General features: G+C 34.9%; 1 pseudogene; it reads left to right on the forward strand.

Annotated features, from left to right (window-relative positions):
* Nucleotides 1–3,971: 3,971 nt before the first annotated feature.
* LOC145049680 (putative serine/threonine protein kinase IREH1) lies at nucleotides 3,972–18,883 on the forward strand (annotated as a pseudogene).
* Nucleotides 18,884–19,832: the final 949 nt, after the last annotated feature.

A 19,832-nucleotide genomic window follows, 5' to 3' on the forward strand; every position in this document is an offset into this window, starting at 1 on the left:
GTTTGTCACCTCAGGGCTGCCGGCCTACCTGTAGCTAACAACTTAGGTGCGGGATTGTCAATCTCGTATAGATCTATACACAAGTATCACGCTCCCCCTACAAGGGATTATGATATATAATACAGGACTTAAAATGCATACTCGAAAGTACGTGAAATGTCTCACAAAACTTAGTATAAAACAGATTTACGTATGAAAATGTCCATTTGTTCTTGTATATGAAAGTATCTCTTTGATATAATGGTTTTAGTATGTAAATGTTCATGATTTCCTCGTAAACTGTACCTATTATAGTTATTCAAACTGTGTGTTTCGTTCGTATAGTAAATCCTGGTGTAATGCTCACTTGTTATGTAAATTATAACATCTAAAGTGACATAAATGATCACATATACTTAAAGTATAAATAAAGGGTTTGATTCACACACACACACACACACACACATATATATATATATATATATATATATATATATATATAAACATGTTTTATTTCCAAAAGACAAGATGTTATCGTGAATATATATTGCATACAAAAGTTCCCATGTAGTAGTTATGAATCACATATGATTCACTTGATAGAAAAGAGTATATAGTGAAACTTTATGTTACACACGATAATAACCGTGTGTTTACTTGTATTCCCCCCCCTAAAAGTGTATAAAAAGCATTGATAAACATTTGAAAGTGTAGTTTATATGGGTATGAACTCACTTGATAGATCGAATAAAGCGAGATGATAATCGAGCAGAACTTCGACTTGGAAAAGTTGATTTTCTCGGGAATCTCAGGAACACAAAACCTTCCATCGGAACTTGAAGGTGAAAACCCGGGCTTTGGGAGGGCTTCGGGGGCTTAAACGCAGAGTTTCGGTGCAAGAAAGAAGAGAACTGAGCAATGGAACTTGGAGCCCTTGAAATCTATTTATAGGGCCATTTTTTGAGTGCCACGTCATGGCAGAGAGTGTGCCACGTCGTGGTGAGTCAGCCTTATCCTCTTCTGTTGATTGGACGCTCTCAGTCACTGGCCGGGTCGCCGCGAACTGTGCAACGTCGTGGCAGACCTGACAGTCTACTGCTATATCCAGATCTTGGAAAAATCATAACTTCCTCATATGAAGTCAGATTTGGACGTTCTTTTTACGTATGTTTACGGTTTAATGTTATCTACAACTTTCATTTAGATACTTAAGGCTAAAAACTATTGTGTTGAAACTTCACGTTTTTCATTTAATCGGTGTTGTCGGTTTTGCCGAGAATCTTCGGTTGGTCATAACTTCTTCGTTATAACTCGGATTTTAGGGTTCTTTATATGTTCGAAAACCTTGATACGATTCCTACCACTTTATTTAACCCAAATAAGATTTTAGGAAAGTTATATTTTGACCTAAATTTGACTAGTGTTACATTACATTGTCTCGAAATATCGGGTTGTCACAACATTCCCTTGGGTGTTCATGGGTATCTTCGTGGTTGGTTAGGTGAGCATCGCTACCAGATCCACTGATACCACTTGCGTGAATTTGGGTTAGGGCGGCTACCGTTGCTGTTGTTACTGCTGCTTGAAAAGCAGCTAGGTCGAACCGGGGTGGCGGGGGTAGTGGTATTTGAGTTAGAGTTATCGGAGTAAAGCGTCTGTTCGATCTACGAGGAGGCATCTTTGCTAAAAGAATACAAAGATGAGATGGGATAAGTCTATAGCAGTGGATAAAAGCCAGAAGCTGAAAGATAAGGTTATACTAGTTCTGAGTGAATCTGGTCCTAACTTCCATAGGGTTTTGGAAACAATTCATAATAGAGTCTATACTGAATAAACTTTATGAATTTGAATGGCTATCCTCGAATGAATATTTGCGACCTGAATAACTGTTATCAGTTGCATATATAAAGAAAATAATCCTAACACATAGGGTGAGTAGTGTTTCCACTAACTCATTAAGTTAACCAAGATTATTATTTATTAGTGTGACGCATATGATGTATTGGTTACTTCGATTGATCCCTCTTTGAAAACTTCTCATGAAATTGCCCTTGTTCCTCCTTGACTCTTCTGTTGACCGTTATGAGGAAGTGGTTACATATATCTGGGTTTGTCATGCGAGAATGGATGTGACTAAAGAACCTATGAGATTTAAGGTAACCTTTATGGGGTGATCCTTACAGAGTCCTTCCATAACTGTACAATGTATACCAGTAGTATATAATTCAAGATTAAATACACCTTCGAACAAGTGATCCTACTCCAAAACCACAAACAAACAAGGGACGGGCAGTGAAACGTAGATCACAAATTCTAAGTCTATAAAATCTCAATTATATAAAACCTTGGGAGTATACACAACAAGATTCTAGACCTATCCGTAAGGGTCTTTTAAGTTATCACATAAGTTATTTATATAGTGCTTAAAATACTCCTATAGTATTTTAATGTGATGTACTTAGTATGTTTCAGACTTGTTATCGTGTTATAGTATCATAGAATACTCCTATAGTATTCTAACTTTCATGTTCTGATCTAGAGATCCTTTGTATAGAGTTTGGTAATATTTAACACCGTTGCAACACCACATCACTCCCAAGCACATGTCAGTCGCATCTCAAATGAATATAGTTGATCAGGATATATTGATACCAGATACGATTATATAACTACCTAGGTTTTGACCGCAGTATTCAACCTTTAAATACTTATGTTTTGTTCTTCTTGTGATACTTGTTCTAGTAAGTATACATGTATAAGCAAGTAGGTATACTTTATAACTTATCGTTATATTTTTAAAACATATTATTATCCAGAGCACTTAAGCCCCATTGTATTTATAGTTGTATATCTTTTATCGGTTGATATACTTAGTTCACTATAAACGATGCTCTGATACCAATCTGTCACACCCCAAAACCGGAACGGCAGAAACGTTCTGTGGTGGAGGACGTCATGTTTAGTATCACAAGACATGTATCATAGTAATCAAAGTAATGAACAACCATTTCATTAGAAAGAAAGTGTTTACAAAGTATGTGCTCACAAAACGTAGAATACATAAGCAAATAAAAAAACAAGACTTGAAGCTGTTATTCTCCTTCTTCTGAATTCCCAGCATGATTACCTGCCTACTAGTCTCCTGAGAATACAAGTAATGTTGAAAGAGTTGATCATAAATTAAGTTGGTGAGTTCATAAGATTTTAGTGATGTAAGTAAGTTGTAGAAAGCTTAGTAAGTTGTAGTAATTTGTAAGTTTTGTTTAGAAAAGTTCGCATGTTCCTCCAGAAAATCCTATATTTCACTACTAGAAAACAGACCTTTAATGACACGCTTTTTACGACACACATTGATTAATGATACGCATAAGGGCGTGCCCTAAAAATAATGTCAGATCTTTAGAAATTTGAAAAATTTAGGACACGCATTTTTACGTGCCCTTAAATTAGTGTCTGACAAAAAAAAACACGAAGGGTGCTTATGTTCAACGCGTGTCGTCTAGAAATGTCTCTTTATAATTTAGAAACGCACGTTCCTCTTAAGAAATGGGGACTAAAACTAGGGCTTTTTTTTTTAAGAACGTCATTTTGAGGTCTGACCTCTTATTCTTCTCCTCCATCTCCCTCAAAAACCCTAGTTTCCATCTCCATTAATCTTCTCTCACCGACGATCTCATCTAAAACCTCATTCTCACGATCCTCATCTTATAATTCTTAAACCTCACTTCAATGCCCCTTCTCACAAAATCAAAAAAATTGACGAAGAACTAGGGCTTTTTACCCCTGGAATCGGACCTCACAAAATCCTTCATAGAGTCGGCGATTGGGGCTCTGTGACTACTTACGCTCACAACAACAATGATTTTAAGGTTTTTATCCCCGAAGGGAACAATGGTGAAGGTATTACATCAGATGGTTGACTTCTAGGGCATTGTCACCTGTTTCGTGCGTAAGGAGGGTTAGCAGATGAAGAGGTGGAAGATTTTTTAAACATGAGGCTGAAGAAAGATAAGAAGATTAAACGGTATGTATTTATTTTTATATTCATCTTCTTCATTTTTTTACGTATTTGAGCTCGTTTTTAATCCATGTTTGATTCAAACTTTAATCTATCTTACCCGATTTGTTTGCTTATGTTTTATTCTTCAGCACACTTGTTATCGCCATTATTGATTTCATGGTTAGTTAACTGATGGGTTCAAACTTGTCACATTCTAACATTAAAAATTAACCTTTCGTGTAATATTTGCATTCTTTATGAAATTGAGTATAACGTTGGTATTGAATTTCCAACCTCTATAATAAATCTTTTGGATCACTACTGCAAATAAATGAAATTTTCATTTTTTAACCAAACATCCAATTCATCATATGGATCTAAAGCTACATCTGCATCATATTGGATTTATAATAAGATCAGGATAAGAAGTTAATTTCAATCTAAAAATCCTATGCTTTGACCAAAAACTAACAAGAACCAGTGATCAAAGGCTAGCTGTTGGTTACTCTTCTTTTACCAAATGAAATTGGGGCATGTTAAGCATACATAGAGGTATACATTGGATTAAACATATATGCTTTGAAGGCTTTTTTTAAATGTTGTATAAACCATTCTGCATCATGAAATGTTTGTAGCTGTAAAATCATGTTTTTAGATAATCAATGGATCTGATACTGATTGTTATGAACTTACAGATGACAACTATTAAAAGGGCACTTTAGGATGACAATGAACCAAATTCTGTTCAATTTATTTATAAGTTATTATCAAGGTTGATGTCAATATAATAGATTTTATTATCAGTCTAGTAATGGAGATATTATTTATGACTCAATAACTAAATAATAATATGTTTTAAAATTTTAGGAAGAGAAAAAAGAAGCTTGAAGAACTGTTACATCAATGGTCAGAATGGCATACTCTAGAATGCTCTTTATCTGAGGCAAAATTTATTTTTCCAACAACAGTTAAGTTTAAGAAATTCTCACAGTTATTTTAGAATGAATCAACTTGTTGAATCTTTTTAGGGTTCTAATGAAGATCTTTTTCAGTAATAATTGTTTTGTGTTTTGTGAGCAGTTAACAGATTTTGGGCTGTCAAAGGTGGGTCTAATTAACAGTACAGATGATTTATCTGGTCCAGCAGTGAGTGGCACATCACTATTGGGTGATAATGGGAATCAGTCATCTCTCTCATCTCCATCTCCATCTCCATCTCCATCTCTGTCTGCCACTGGGACTTAACAAGAAAGACGCAAAAACCGCTCTACTGTTGAACAACTCCAGACTATTTGGCACCCAAGACTCTTCTGGGAAATGGACATGGTTTGTTCACAACTAACTTGATATAAAAATGACATGAATTGCTTATAAAATCTCATGTATTAAAATGTTTTATTCAAATATCTTTCAGGTACATCAGCAGATTGGTGGTCTGTTGGTGTAATACCATTTGAGCTGATTGTTGGCATTCCTCCTTTCAATGCAGAGCACCCTCAAGTGGGGTTGGGGTTCTACTTTCACTTCTTTTTTAGTTGCTGTAATCTTACCTTTTCTTCACTGTTTTTTCAGATGATATTTGACAACATTCTCAACCGTAACATACCCTGGCCTGCAGTGCCTAATGAAATGAGCCCTGATGCCCAAGATCTCATTGATCAATAAGAGAAACCTTTTAATTATCATATTTAAAATTTAAATACATTTTTCTGAGTTCAATCATTGTGCAGATTACTGACAGAAGATCCCAACCAGAGACTTGGAGCTAGGGGAGCAACCGAGGTCTGCTTTCTTCTTTTTCTTGATCAACATTAATCATTGTGAATAGGAAGCTGAATAATTTGATAAATGCAGGTGAAACAACATCCATATTTTAGGGATATTAACTGGGATACCCTTGCCAGGAAAAAGGTGCATGAAATACATTAACTATTAAACTTTGCTTGATCTGATCATTTAAAAAAAAGTAGAAAATAGAAACAAAGTTAGTTATTTCATATTATTTATGCAGATATGTATTATTTGTTAGGGCAGCAAAACTTGTAATATTTCTAGTACATCTGATGGCCTGTGGACATTCTAGCTGTTAGAGATACTTGGTTTAAAGCATATGATAATTTTAAATGTTTGTAGTTTATTGAGCATTTGTTGAAATGCTGATACATCTAGCTTTCTAATACTTACTAGAAGACGATCATTCAATAAATTATTGTTTGAATCAATTATGATGATAGGGCATCTGAAGTCAAGGGGATACTCTGGAGGGTTGAGGAGCTCAGAGATTTGTACACCAGAGATGAAGGTAATAATGTTACTTAATTTAACATTATCTTAGTTATTTAGTTGTTTATGTGTAAGTGTAACTGAAACGTTATATTTTTCTATGTTTGTAGACATCATATGATTGTGAGAACCCTAAGGAATCTGAATCACCCCGGTTTCAAGCCATACTCTGGGTAACAAGTGCTCCTAGAAAAAGATATCCCGCTGACATCAAAAGTTTTTCCCATGAATTGAACTCAAAAGGCGTACGACCTTTCCCACTTTGGAACCCTCGAGGTAGGCAGGCATTTATTTATGTATCTTGTATTGTATATTTGTATTAAAATAAAGTTGATTGATTTAAATTTAATTTATGTGAGCGGGAGCAGGAGGTTTTGTCAATGATACGGGGTAAGTTTGACAAAGAAAAGGAAGAAGTGGATGCTGATCTTCATATATTTGCTGGGGATTTAGTTGGCATTCTAGAAAAGAATGCAGAGAGTCAACCGCAATGGCAGGAAACTCTAGAGGACTTACTAGTGTTGGCTCAGAGGTGTGCCATGACATCTCCTGGAGAGTTTTGGTTGCAGTGTGAGGGGATTGTTCAGGAACTAGATGACAGGCGCCAAGAGCTCCCCATGGGTATCTTGAAATAGCTTCACACCCGAATGCTCTTCATACTCACAAGATGTACAAGGCTCCTGCAGTTCCATAAAGAAAGAAGATTGGATGAAGATGAACTTGTTCTTTAACTCCGTCAATCCCTTCATTCAGCAGATAAACGTATTCCTCCAAGACCCTCAAAACCACCATCATCATCATCATCAATAAAACCTTTCAATCAGGAACAACACGGGATGCTGGAACCCAAGAAAGAAAAACCCATACTTAAACCTCACCCCTCCATGTCATGTAGGACCCGCTTTCGTCCTAAATCTGATTAAGGAATGACCACATCATCTACTGGCAGCATGATTCCTAGGTCGCCATTGATGACACCAAAAACCAGCCAGATAGACTTGTTATTGGTAGGGAAGGGTGCCTATTCTGAACATGATGACCTTCCACAGGTAGTTAATAGGTTCTTATTTGTTATGAGATATAGGTACTGATTTTGAGCTTGCTGATATTGCTCGATGTGCTGGCAATACGCCATTAGATGATGACCGATCTTTGTCGTATCTGCTGACGTGTCTTGATGACTTAAGAGTCGTGATCGACCAGAGAAAGTTTGATGCCCTGACCGTCGAGACATTTGGAGCACGCATAGAGAAGCTTATTCGGTGATAACATTTTTATAATAAACATGTTTTTTATGAGGTGTGTGTTTGTTAAATCATAAATGTTATTAGTTGTTACAAGCAGGGAGAAGTATTTGCAGACGTGTGAGATGGTTGATGATGAAAAAGTTGACATCGCAAGCACGGTTATCGATGAAGATGCTCCATTGGAGGATGATGTGGTACGGAGCTTGAGAACCAGCCCTATACATTCCGGAAATAAGGACCGCACTTCCATTGATGACTTTGAGATTATAAAACCGATTAGTCGTGGAGCATTTGGGCACATCTTTTTAGCCAAAAAGAGAACCACAGGATATCTTTTCGCTATAAAGGTACCTCACCCTTTCATTCTTCATTTGTTTATTATATATTTATATTTATGGATTTTTTGGCAGGTTCTTAAGAAAGCTGACATGATCCGGAAGAATGCGGTCGAGAGTATATTGGCAGAGCGTGATATTTTGATATCAGTCCTCATTCCTTTTGTGGTAATAATATATAATTTTTTTGGTCTTTCTTTAGAAAATATAATCAAATATGAAATACTTAAATTGTGACAGGTCCGTTTCTTTTATTCTTTTACTTGCCGCGAAAATTTGTACCTTGTCATGGAATACTTGAATGGCGGTGATTTATATTTGTTATTGAGAAACTTAGGCTGCTTGGATGAAGATGTTGCTCGTATATACATTGGGGAAGTGGTATGTTTTTATTTTCATTTCATTTCTTATCAAGACATCGTACTCTGAAAAATCTATCCAATGCCAATTATATGATATAAACTGGCTAAAAGAAAGTAAAATTATAGGTCTACAGTTCAGCAAGTAGTAAATTCAATTTCTGCTCACCAAATTCCTAACCCTAACACCCTATATATACTATTATTCTAACTTGCTAACCAAAAAACTTAGTCAATAGGTTGTTACGAAAGAATAAAAGTAGCACTTAGCCCCCTACAATGCAAAATGTTATTCTAACAACCTTTGAGTGCTTTAAATAATAAACCTCTCCCATAATGCAAATTTGTATCATAATTTCCAATTTTTTTCTTTTGTGGGGGATATTGCTATAAATATAATTGGGTAGAATAGATTTTTGAAAGTAGGATGCAATAAATTATAATAGACAGACAAATGAATGGAAGTTTGTTGAATTTAAATTAGTTTGAGTTTTGATATATTGTGCACTACAGGTTCTTGCTTTGGAGTATCTACATTCTCTGCGTGTGGTTCACTGTGAGACAACCTGACCCTTTAACTCCTAACTTAAAGGTTCGTTGTTTTTTTCTTTTCTTATTCATAGTATAATTAATTGTAACTTTCAGTGATCATTATTGATTTTTTATTATTATTATTTTAATTATTCAGATTGATCTGCTAGCTAGAATTAGTCGGTCACCTTGCATTCTGTCGGAAGTTGATGCATCTCTGAAAACTAAGCGAATGAAAAATGATGTGGACGAGTATCTAAAGGTACTTTAAAACTAAAACAAACTATTAACAATTCTGATTCATTTCAGACTCTTAATTAATTTATAATTTTGTTTTGTTATACTTATACAAACAAGGCCACAAGGGACTTCTTTTCTGTCTGAACTAAAGCAGAAACTTCTTATTTCACCAACTGAGGCAGCAAGGGCAGGAACACGATACAATGTGCCATTAATGAATTCCCTTGTTCTTTATGTTGGAATGCAGGTATTTTTTTTGGTTAATATGAATTTTTTTGGTATGCAGTTCCTGTCATAGTTGCTTCAACTGCTCCTTTTGACAAACAACCAGAAGTTGATGTTAGTGATGAAGAGTTTCTACAATTTGACACAACTGCAATTCCTGTCATAGTTACTTTAAACAAGGTGTCCCTTAATAGCAATGTAGTATTAGGTTATATATAGTTAGGGAAAACCTCTTAATAACATTGTACAATCGGATCCCCTTTACACTTTGTTACTTCTTAGTTATGATTATATTGGATTTAAAATTAGTTTTCATGCTTTATCAATGTGCTGCAAATATAAAAGTGGCAGGAACAGATATGAACAACAAGAGTAGCCAGTCACATAGTGTTTTCACATGCTGGTTCTCAAAGGTAATTTGGTAGCTTAAACTATTGAGCTAATGATGATGCGATCCTTTGTTTATTTGTTTTCAGAGGTCAAGTATTGCTATCAACCAATTAAAATTTCATTCACCAATGGCGTAATTAAGGTATCAATATCATCACTCTTACTTATTTGTCTATATCATTTTCATGAAAATGTGTATGTTGCGTATTATATATTCATATGCCCAGTTGTGCTTTCTATATAGCAAATGTTAACCTTGGTCTTTGCGTTTTTTGTTCATAGATTACAAACACCAATTTCTTTCAAACAACAGAAGATCTAGAGTTTAATTGGGTGATTGAAGGTGATGGATGTAAACTTGATTCTGGAACTCTCAGTCTACCAACATTAGAGTTTAATTGGGTGATTGAAGGTGATTTTGGTTCTTGAAACGAGACTCAAGATATCATATTTTGGCATGGCTAGAAGCTTTGGAGGAAACAAGTCTCAAGCAAAAGTAAACACACAGAGAGTTGTTGGCACGTAGTAAGCTAGATGATGCAATTGTATATAAATGAGTTCATTTTTTTATAACATTTATTCACTTTTGGAATAATTATTTGTATTTGACATATTAGTGAAATGAATTATCTTTGTTATTTATGGTATTTTATTTTGTATTATGAGATTTTTAATGTATTATTCAATTTGAAAATTAGTAAATTTATAAATAATATTTTTTTTAAACATTTAAAATTATGATACGCAAAAATGTGTGTCATCTTCATTTATGACATGGCCTTTCTTGACAGGGGCTTTCTTGATACGCATTGCATGTCATTAACACGCGTGTCATAAGGTTACGACACACGAATGTGTGTCGTCTTTCTTTATGACATGGCCTTGCTTGATACGCATTGCGTGTCGTAAAGGTGCGTCATCATTGTGCGTCGTAAATGAGCGTCGTAAATGCGCGTCGTCTATAGACGACGCGCAAAAGCACGTCCTCTCTCTTTATGACAGGGTCTTCCTTGACGCGCATTTGCGCGTCGTCTGAGCCTTTTATGACGCACAATGAGCGTCGTAAAAGGCTGTTTTTCTAGTAGTGTTTCCTGCTTTAATGAAAGATAAGTAAAAACGACTCTACAATCCTTTCTATGAGTATTAAATGGATACAAGTTATATAAATCTCAGAGTAAACAAACAATCGATTGTGTGTATCTTCCCTAAGCCCACAACTAAACAAGGAACAAGGAATGAGGAGGATGAAACACATCCCATTGGTTGTTAGATCCTTGCTGTATATAACCCTGGCGTATTCCCTTGTTACTCATGGAGTTAATTGTAATAGTTCCTTTATATTTAATGAAAAGATTCTTTAAGAAAACCCTTATTTCTTATAATAAAATGTTGACCACAATGGTTACTTCTGTAATCAATTAGTTTATACTAGTTATATATAATCTAATATCGAGTAGATAGTTAATTGTATGAATCTGCCCTAAGCCCACAACCAAACAAGGAACAGGAAGTAAGGCGGAAAGCACACATCCAACCACCTATTGGGTATTAATAATATATAAGCATGATGTATAAACTAAGGTATTATAGAGTTAACCACCTAAGGTCCTTTAAGTTTATACTGGTTTAATAAAATGGATTAAACCCTTTACTGGTAAGTTTCTAGTTTTGTATACCAAATGTTCTGATTTGAAAAGTACGCTTTGTACTAGAAAACTGTGCATTGAATTAGTGCCCTATGACTTGACTCATACCTGGTACCCTTTATGATGACTTAATGCATACTGAACACATACACACACACACACACACATATATATATATATATATATATATATATATATATATATATATATCTAAGATCGAATGGATAATAGACTGGGTGAATCCGTTTCAAAGCCACAACCAAACAAGGAACAAGAAGTGAAGCGGAAGACACACATTCTATTACCTGTCAGATCCTATTTATATATATATCCATTGATGTATACATTAAGGAATCATAAGGTTAGAATTATCGTCCCTTTCTATTGAATGTTCTTGTTACGAATAAGTTATGTAAATCTTGTATAAATAATATCGATTTAGCATATTGATATCACCTCGTGCCTACTAACACAGGTATGTGTAATGGCACAAGTGTTAATGCATATCTGGAAAGATATATTATTAAGTTTTATCACCTCGTGCCTGCTAACATAGGTACGTGTAATCGCATAAGTGTTAACGCAGATCCGGAAAGATATATTATTATGTCTTATCGCCTCGTGCCTGCTAACACAAGTACGTGTAATCGCACAGGTGTTAAAGAAGATCCGGAAAGATATATTAACTTGTTTTTCCTGGTACTTTGTTATGGTATGTTCCTCCATGTACTTGTTATAGTATGTCTATCTCTGTACTTGTTATAGTATGATCCTCCCTGTTTCTCTTTATTGTGTGTTCTCTTATGTTATCGTGCATCATATCTAGTATGAACTGAACCTCTAAACTATACCCATTATAGTTTACTAGTATGTGTACTTGAACTATTATTGAAAAGACTCATTTATCTACTAAGTTATGTTTGTGCTTTAAAAATGGAGTTTTGTTAAACTATTAAGCAACATAACTTTAAAAGAGTTTTGAAATGTTTTGATCACTCATATAAGACACTTTGACCAAGTGTTGCTCCATCTTCTGAAGTCACATGTGATTCCAACACTTGGTTAAAGATGTTTATAACAAACATTTACACAATTAACATTTTGTTCAACTTGTATTCCCCCCCGCCTTAAAAGCATTTAAAACAGTTAAAAGATTCACTATGGGGTATGAACTCACCTGATGTGGGTGATTCAAACGAATATGAGCGTAAGGACGAGAAGTTCCACGAATGAAGTCCCGAGACTTAACGAATCCTAAATGACATATAATGACATATATTGACATAAATACAGTGTTTAGAAACAACCAAATGCAAGGAAACACCTCACAGGACTAAGAAACACTTTGACCAAATATTGGAATCACATGTGATTCATCTAAGGAGTTTTTAAGGCCAAGAAAAGGTGTTTACGGCCAGGGTTTAAACTCATGGAAATATTCATAAGAGGGTGTTTGAATGCTAGGGAAACTTGAGGGACCATTGCTCTTCACAAGGATGAGCAAAACCAATGTTTTGGAGGGTGTTGAGGTGTTTACGGCCAGGGTGTAAACTCATGGCCATAAACTCATCTAATGGACTTATTTTGGGTCTTAAAGGCAAGGAGTTTCAAAGGTTCAAGTGTTCAAAGGGTTGGCAAGGGTCTAGAAGTGTTTAGGGCTCAAAACACCACACTTTTAAGGGTTTACGACCAGGGTGTAAACTCATGGCCGTAAACTCTCTTTGATGATGAGTTTGATGAAGTTTTAAGGCTCTAATAATGTGTTCCAACTAGATAACAAGTTAAGGAGAGACTACTTACGATATAGAGGCTTGAAATGGTGATTAAGGTCCAAGAACACTAGTGTGTGTTCTTGGCGTTCTTGGTGAAATAAAGAACACTTGAAGATCTATCAAAATGAAGAGATTTCATGGATGAAATCATGGAATGATACTAGTTAATGAAGGATGTCAACTAATCAATGGTTAGAACACTTACATTTTGGAAGATCTAGGATGAAAATTCGATGATACTTAATAGGATTTCAGAGTGTTCTTGAGGTGAAAATGAAATAATGAAAGAAAAGTGAAGGGAAGGAGTCTTATAGGGGAGTTTTCGGCCATGGTTGAGTTTACGGCCGTAAACTCCACATGTTGGAGTTTAGTGCTTTAGTATTGTACAGTGAAGCTAACATGTATTTTCTAACACTCATTCCTTGAATGTACTAGGCTCAGAACACTCAATCAGACTCTAAATTTTGCTAAATGATAGTAGGAGTGATTTTGACACTGCGTTGAGTTGACTGATTGAGCTTTCAAAGCAAAAAAAATTCGGGTTGTCACACTTTCGTTAATAGGAAGCTGGTTGAATATGTTTACATGTGTTAGCCAGAAGGTTTTGTGGATGCTAAATACCCCAATAGAGTGTGTAAGCTTGAGAAATCCATTTATGGATTAAAGCAAGCTTCTCGTAGATGGAATCTTGGCTTCGATGAGAAAGTCAAATAGTTTGGTTTCTCTAGGAGTGAGGATGAAACTTGTGTATATGTCAAAGCCAGTGGGAGTATAGTTAGCTTTCTAGTATTATATATATATATATATATATATATATATATATATATATATATATATATATATATATATATTGATGACGTACTGCTCATAGGAAATGACGTTCCAACCTTGCAGGAGGTTAAGTCCTGGCTTGGGAAGCGTTTTGTTGTGAAGGATCTAGGGGGAAGTTGCTTATATTCTGGGGATCAGGTGTTAGGTTTTATGTACTATAACACTCCTATGGTTCACATACAACCCTAATGCTTTGGATCTAAGTTTTCTCTAGTTATACATGCAATATTCATTTTCCAAAGCATGAAGCCTAACTAGCATGCAATTTTGATACATGAAACATAAAAACTAGTTAGAAGAATACCTTTTATTTGTAGCTTGTAGTTCTTGGCCTTTTAAGAGCTTAGCACCCCAAGTGTGATGCCTCAAACAAGTCACAAACACTATGAGCAAATGGAGGATTATGAGAGAGAGGTCATGTAGCATTAAAATTGGATAGGTTTCAACTAGGAATCATTAGACCAATTTTAGGGGCATTAGGGGTTACATTTATAATGTGGAATTCCTAGGGTTTCAACTTGTAAACCCTAAATCACTTCCTTGGGCCTAGAATCCAATAATCCATATGGTAAGCTCTTTGGACTAACTCTTAGTCCATTCTAATCAACATGGATCATTAGCCTAAACTATATGTAATATTGATTTACCTAATCAGTCCTCGTTAATTTAATTAGTCTCTTTTGATCACTAAATTAATTCCAAATTAATTCTTGATCAATACCAATTAAATAATATGATTTCTCAATTAATATATTATACTTATAATATATTAATAAATCACAAATAACCTCCTTCTGAAATATCCATCCTATCAGATTATTCTGTTGAAGGCAACCTGAAATGAAGCATGCTACTCTCGGGTGAAGTACATACCAATTTTAGGTATGGGCTTAGATACCTAATCCAACAGTCTCTCACTTGGATAAGTCTAATAACTATAATTGCAGGTACGAATTCAAAACCCGACTAGCAATTGTAGCTCTCAAAAAGCTGATGTCGAACTCTAACGCGTCCATTAGATAAGGGATCATATATTCCTCCATTCTACAAGATATCGTATGAATTGAGACATGGATTATAATCATTTTCTTTGTTCATTTTTTGTTTCCCAATTTCTAATTTATGACGACTGACTAATTGAACAAATCAAATCAGTCAAGGCATGGCCAAGCGCTTAGGGTGTCATCACTAAATCATCGAAGGGCCCATAGATATTACTTTTATCCCTATTAGGGTAAAAGGAACAGATAAATTTCAACTCATATGCTTGCTCTATTTACTCATCAACTTACACACAATAATATTTTTTATAACACCAAGGTACTAGTGCATTTACATATTATCAATGTTCAACCGACTTGTAAACTACAACTATATGTCTCCATTTCAAGAATATAAGATATTATCGTCTCACCAATCACTCATGATAAAACCCATGAATTGATTTAGATGAGCGTGGGTTTAATCTAGTACTCAAATCTTATTACAGGAGTACTCATGAACACTGCAGCAAACTTGTGCTATGTCTAAACACTTTAGAAAATCTACAGAAGGATGCATGACAATCTTATCTCAACACCTACTTCCAAAGTATGATCAACTGTGGATACTTTGAATAATCTTATTATTCGGGAAGTCAAAACATGCAAAGTGAAACACAAGAATAATCAAATTCAATATGATCTCAAAAATTTTGAATATAAATAAAACACCTTTTTATTTAATCACCATATTGATTACACATTATTCATTGTATAATGTTATGATTAATCAACTTAATACTTGAATTAAAACAATAGTTATCCCATGCTCCAAGCATGCACACTATGTTTATATATGGTCCTTACTTTGTGAAATAGATCAATTGAAAACATTTCAATTATGCTCATTTCATAATTCTAAATCCTTATTACTTAGTGTAAGAATACCTAATTCTTGCCACTATAAGAATGTGTTAGATTCTTAACTATCATGCAAGGATTTCTTTTGTAATATCAAGGTATAAAAGTCACAGAGACTTTGCCAATGATATTACAAAATATTGCTTTGGAGATTGTCACAAAAACAATTTCATGGAAGTGAAGTCTCAAATTCAAAGTACATTCCTTTGAACATCCTTCTTGCATAAAAGTTTCTAACTTTCACATAGATTCTTAACATCCATCTCCCATTATGGAAACATTTCCATATATTCCATATGATAACTCATTATTAATAGAATCTTGTCTATTCATAATAATGTCAATATGGTTCAACCATTACTATACTTCCAAGTACAAGCGATCAATCCTTACTAAACCTCAGATCGTCCTTGACAATTGTTTAATAGCTTTAGTCATATCTGGTTCCAATGCTCTTAATGCCCTAGGCAGTAGAACACGTAAATATTATAACATATGCAATCGATACTATACCCGAAGCACATGGGACACGATTTATAATTTCTTACATAAAGACATGATACTTCACCAGTCTTTTGCTGTAATATTTCCATATATAGAATTTCCAATGTTGAAACACTTCAACATGGTATTCATATATGCTCATGACTAAACTTGATTAATACTTCAATCTAAACTTTTAGAATCGAAATAAAGTATAAGTATCCTCTCCCTTACTACAACGAAAGACTTTTCCACCTTTGTAACTTTGCAAAATATAAATTTTGTTTCCTATAAATAGTATTGCTAACTCGCAACACTTACCATAATAATTATGCTTCCACTAGCATAACTATTATTTTGTTACTAGCATAACATTTATGCTCCCACTAGCTTTGACATGTATCCAAAATCAGCTGGACTTCTAGAAATCAATACTTTATTGAGTTTCTTACCAAAGTTCAGATTTCTAATACAAGATGTTTCGATAAGCCTTTATCTAAGCTCATACACTTTTTGTTAGAAATATCATATGTGTGTTTAAACTATTTCAGAACTTGCAACAATAAGTTTTGAATGTTCAAACTATTTGCCATTTCTCACAATTTGAACTATGAAGAGGGATGTCATAATCATAATCGAATTTGAGAACCCAATTAACACAACTGCTATCTTCTTAAAATCTACTTAGTGAAAGTGTTTCCTCATAATCATTTTCATGAATTGGAGAGAAACCTTTGTCATTTAGATTTTATGGTGTATGTGTTCCTATCCATATGAATTTGTCATTATCATAAGACAATGCCTATGAAAAATTTAAACTCATGTGGACTGAACCTGTTATATCTTAATTTCCTTCCATTTGGCAGGACAAGGGCCTACCATGTCTTCCAAGTTGTTGAGCAGCTCACCCATACTGATCAATGAACTTTCATTGATCAGGGTGCTTTGCCTTATGCAAAAAAATTGAGAACTCATAGAACTCACATGCATACTCAACTTTAACTAGAATGAGCACAGAAACAAGAATATGTCAACACGATAGGTTACAACCTATAGTCATGAGCTAGTAACACGCACTTGGTTTATTCTTGATTAGTTCCTGAAACTTTTCAAGTCTTTAAGACTCCCATTGACCTCTTGACATATAAGATCCTCTTGCCCGGAAACATTCCTTGACAAACAAATATTCAAGAGTTAGTGTTGATTCTTATCAAGGAAAACACTTCATACAATTGGTCTTAGTTGGTCTTTGTCTTAAAGACATCACAATTACCAATTATAAATGTGTTATAAACCTAATTAAGATAAGTCACTCAAGGAACAATCTTGGAGTATTGACTTTAAGACTTGATTTTGGAACGAAGTATAACTCACCTTAAATAATTTAACCATTTCAACAATTCCTGATTCCACTTCTTAGCCATATAAGCGGGCTAAGGTGTACTTAGAAGATCAATTGTGATATGGTTTTCATAATCATTAAGATGATCATAAAACACGATAGTAAAGTACTCTCCTTTCCTTCCAGATTGGAGAAAATTTTATGTTTTCGCCTAATTTGACTCTTCTTATTCGTTCTGATGTACCTTGAAACTTTTTCAATGTTTCATAATTACACTTAAACTTGTAAGCATAACCATATTTACTAAACTTTTAGTAAATCATGATGAATAGTCTTATCGATCTTTGTGGTGGACCTGACTAGTGCACAACAAAGTTTACCAGATTCCCTAGTCTTTCACTTGACTCACATCTAAATGTGAACAAGGAATTAGTCTTAATTTCCCAAAGACGAAGGTTCTCATTCATCATACAATACAAGTTGCATTATTCCAAGTTTCTGTCCAACTGAAACTTGGTGATGAGAATCTTTCTTTATTTGGTAAATTTAGACACTACCGCAAACGAAAGACTCAAATCTATATTGCTAAAAATATAAACATACAAACATCAATTTTCACAAATTTTCACTAAAGAATCAAGTCTTAATTTCACCCATTTTTGTTGCTAAAGCTGATTGCACAATTTTTAAACCTAAATCTACAAACCCAAATGTGACAAAGCAAAACCTCGTTCAGAAAGTTAAAACACACAAAGTTGTGACAACTCCGAAAGATACAATAGTTACCACTACTCCAAAAGTTCAATGTCCGAAGAAAGTTGTTCCGAACTTTCATGTCATTGAGTATGACTACCGGATAGATGAAAGGACCATGACCTTCTGTTTGATTCCTAAGGAATCTAGGAACAAACCTTCCAATTAAACAATATGTTGCTCAAAAGTCACTACCAAAACCCAAGACCCATGCCTTTGTCCCAAAACCTAACTTGTAGCCTAAAAACTCCACATCTCACTAATTTTTGCAGGCACTCTGTGCTTCGGAGAAAGAGACAGCATGGTATATTGATAGTGCTTGCTCCATACACATGACGGGGCAGAAAAACTTTTTGCGAGATCTCAAACTTTCTCCAAATACTGGCTACATGACATATGCCAACAACCCCAACTCACAAATTTGTGCTTATGGAATCCTCACCAATGGAAAATTCTTTATTTCAAATGTAGCCTACGTAGCTGATCTGAAGCACAACCGGATAACTGTAGCTCAACTTACTGACTCACATCGGCGTGTTGATTCTGCAAAAAACATAGCTATGTAATGATCGAAGAAAGAAAAGAATGCTTGATTAAGTCAAATCGCAACAAGAACATGTACCCTCTTGACATCAACATGATCATTGGCAAACCTCAACTTTGCCTTCTTTCCCAAGCTATTCCTGACGTCAGCTGGTTATGGCACCAAAGGCTTGCTCATCTGAACTTTTGCTATATGAATGATCTTGTGTCTAGTGAAATAGTAGGAGGATTACCATTCCTCAAGTTCAAAAACAATCACTTGTGTGCTAAGCAGTCGAAGAAGGGTCGAAGAAGGGTCATCCCGTCATCCCGTCATCATTGAAAAATCAATCTCAGAACCATTGGAACTTCTTCACATTGACTTATGTGGACCCTCAACTGTAGAGAGTCTTCATCACAAGAAATGCATCCTTGTGATTGTCGATGACTTTACAAGGTTCACTTGGGTCTTCTTCCTTAAGCTAAAGTTTGAAACAGCCTCTGAACTCATCAATTTCATCAAAGGAATAGAAGTCCTCATCAAGCTTCCGGTTAGAAGAATCCAAAGTTATAATGGTTTGGAATTCACCAATGGAACCATTGAAAATTTTCTCACTAAGAAAGGAATTGATCACAACTTATCTGCTCCTTACACTCCTCAACAGAACGGTCTTGTCGAAAGACGCAACATAACACTTGTGGAAGCTGCTCGATCTATGTTCAACTTTGCAAATCTTCCACTCTATCTTTGGGTTGAAGCTATCTCTACGACATTTTTTACTCAGAATAGAAGCATAATAAATCGACGCCTCAACATGGCACCGTATGAACCCATGAATGGTCAAAACCCTAGCATCTCTTTTTTTCACGTCTTTTGATGTCGATGTTTCATAAAAAACAATCGTGATCAGCTTAGAAAGTTTCGACCCAAAGCTGATGAAGCAATTTTTCTTGGTTACTCTGCAAAATCAAAGGCATATCGAGCACTTAATC

Source organism: Lactuca serriola, chromosome 5, assembly GCF_051521515.1.
Source record: "Lactuca serriola cultivar US96UC23 chromosome 5, Lser_US96UC23_V15, whole genome shotgun sequence".
In the NCBI taxonomy this organism is placed as follows: domain Eukaryota; kingdom Viridiplantae; phylum Streptophyta; class Magnoliopsida; order Asterales; family Asteraceae; genus Lactuca; species Lactuca serriola.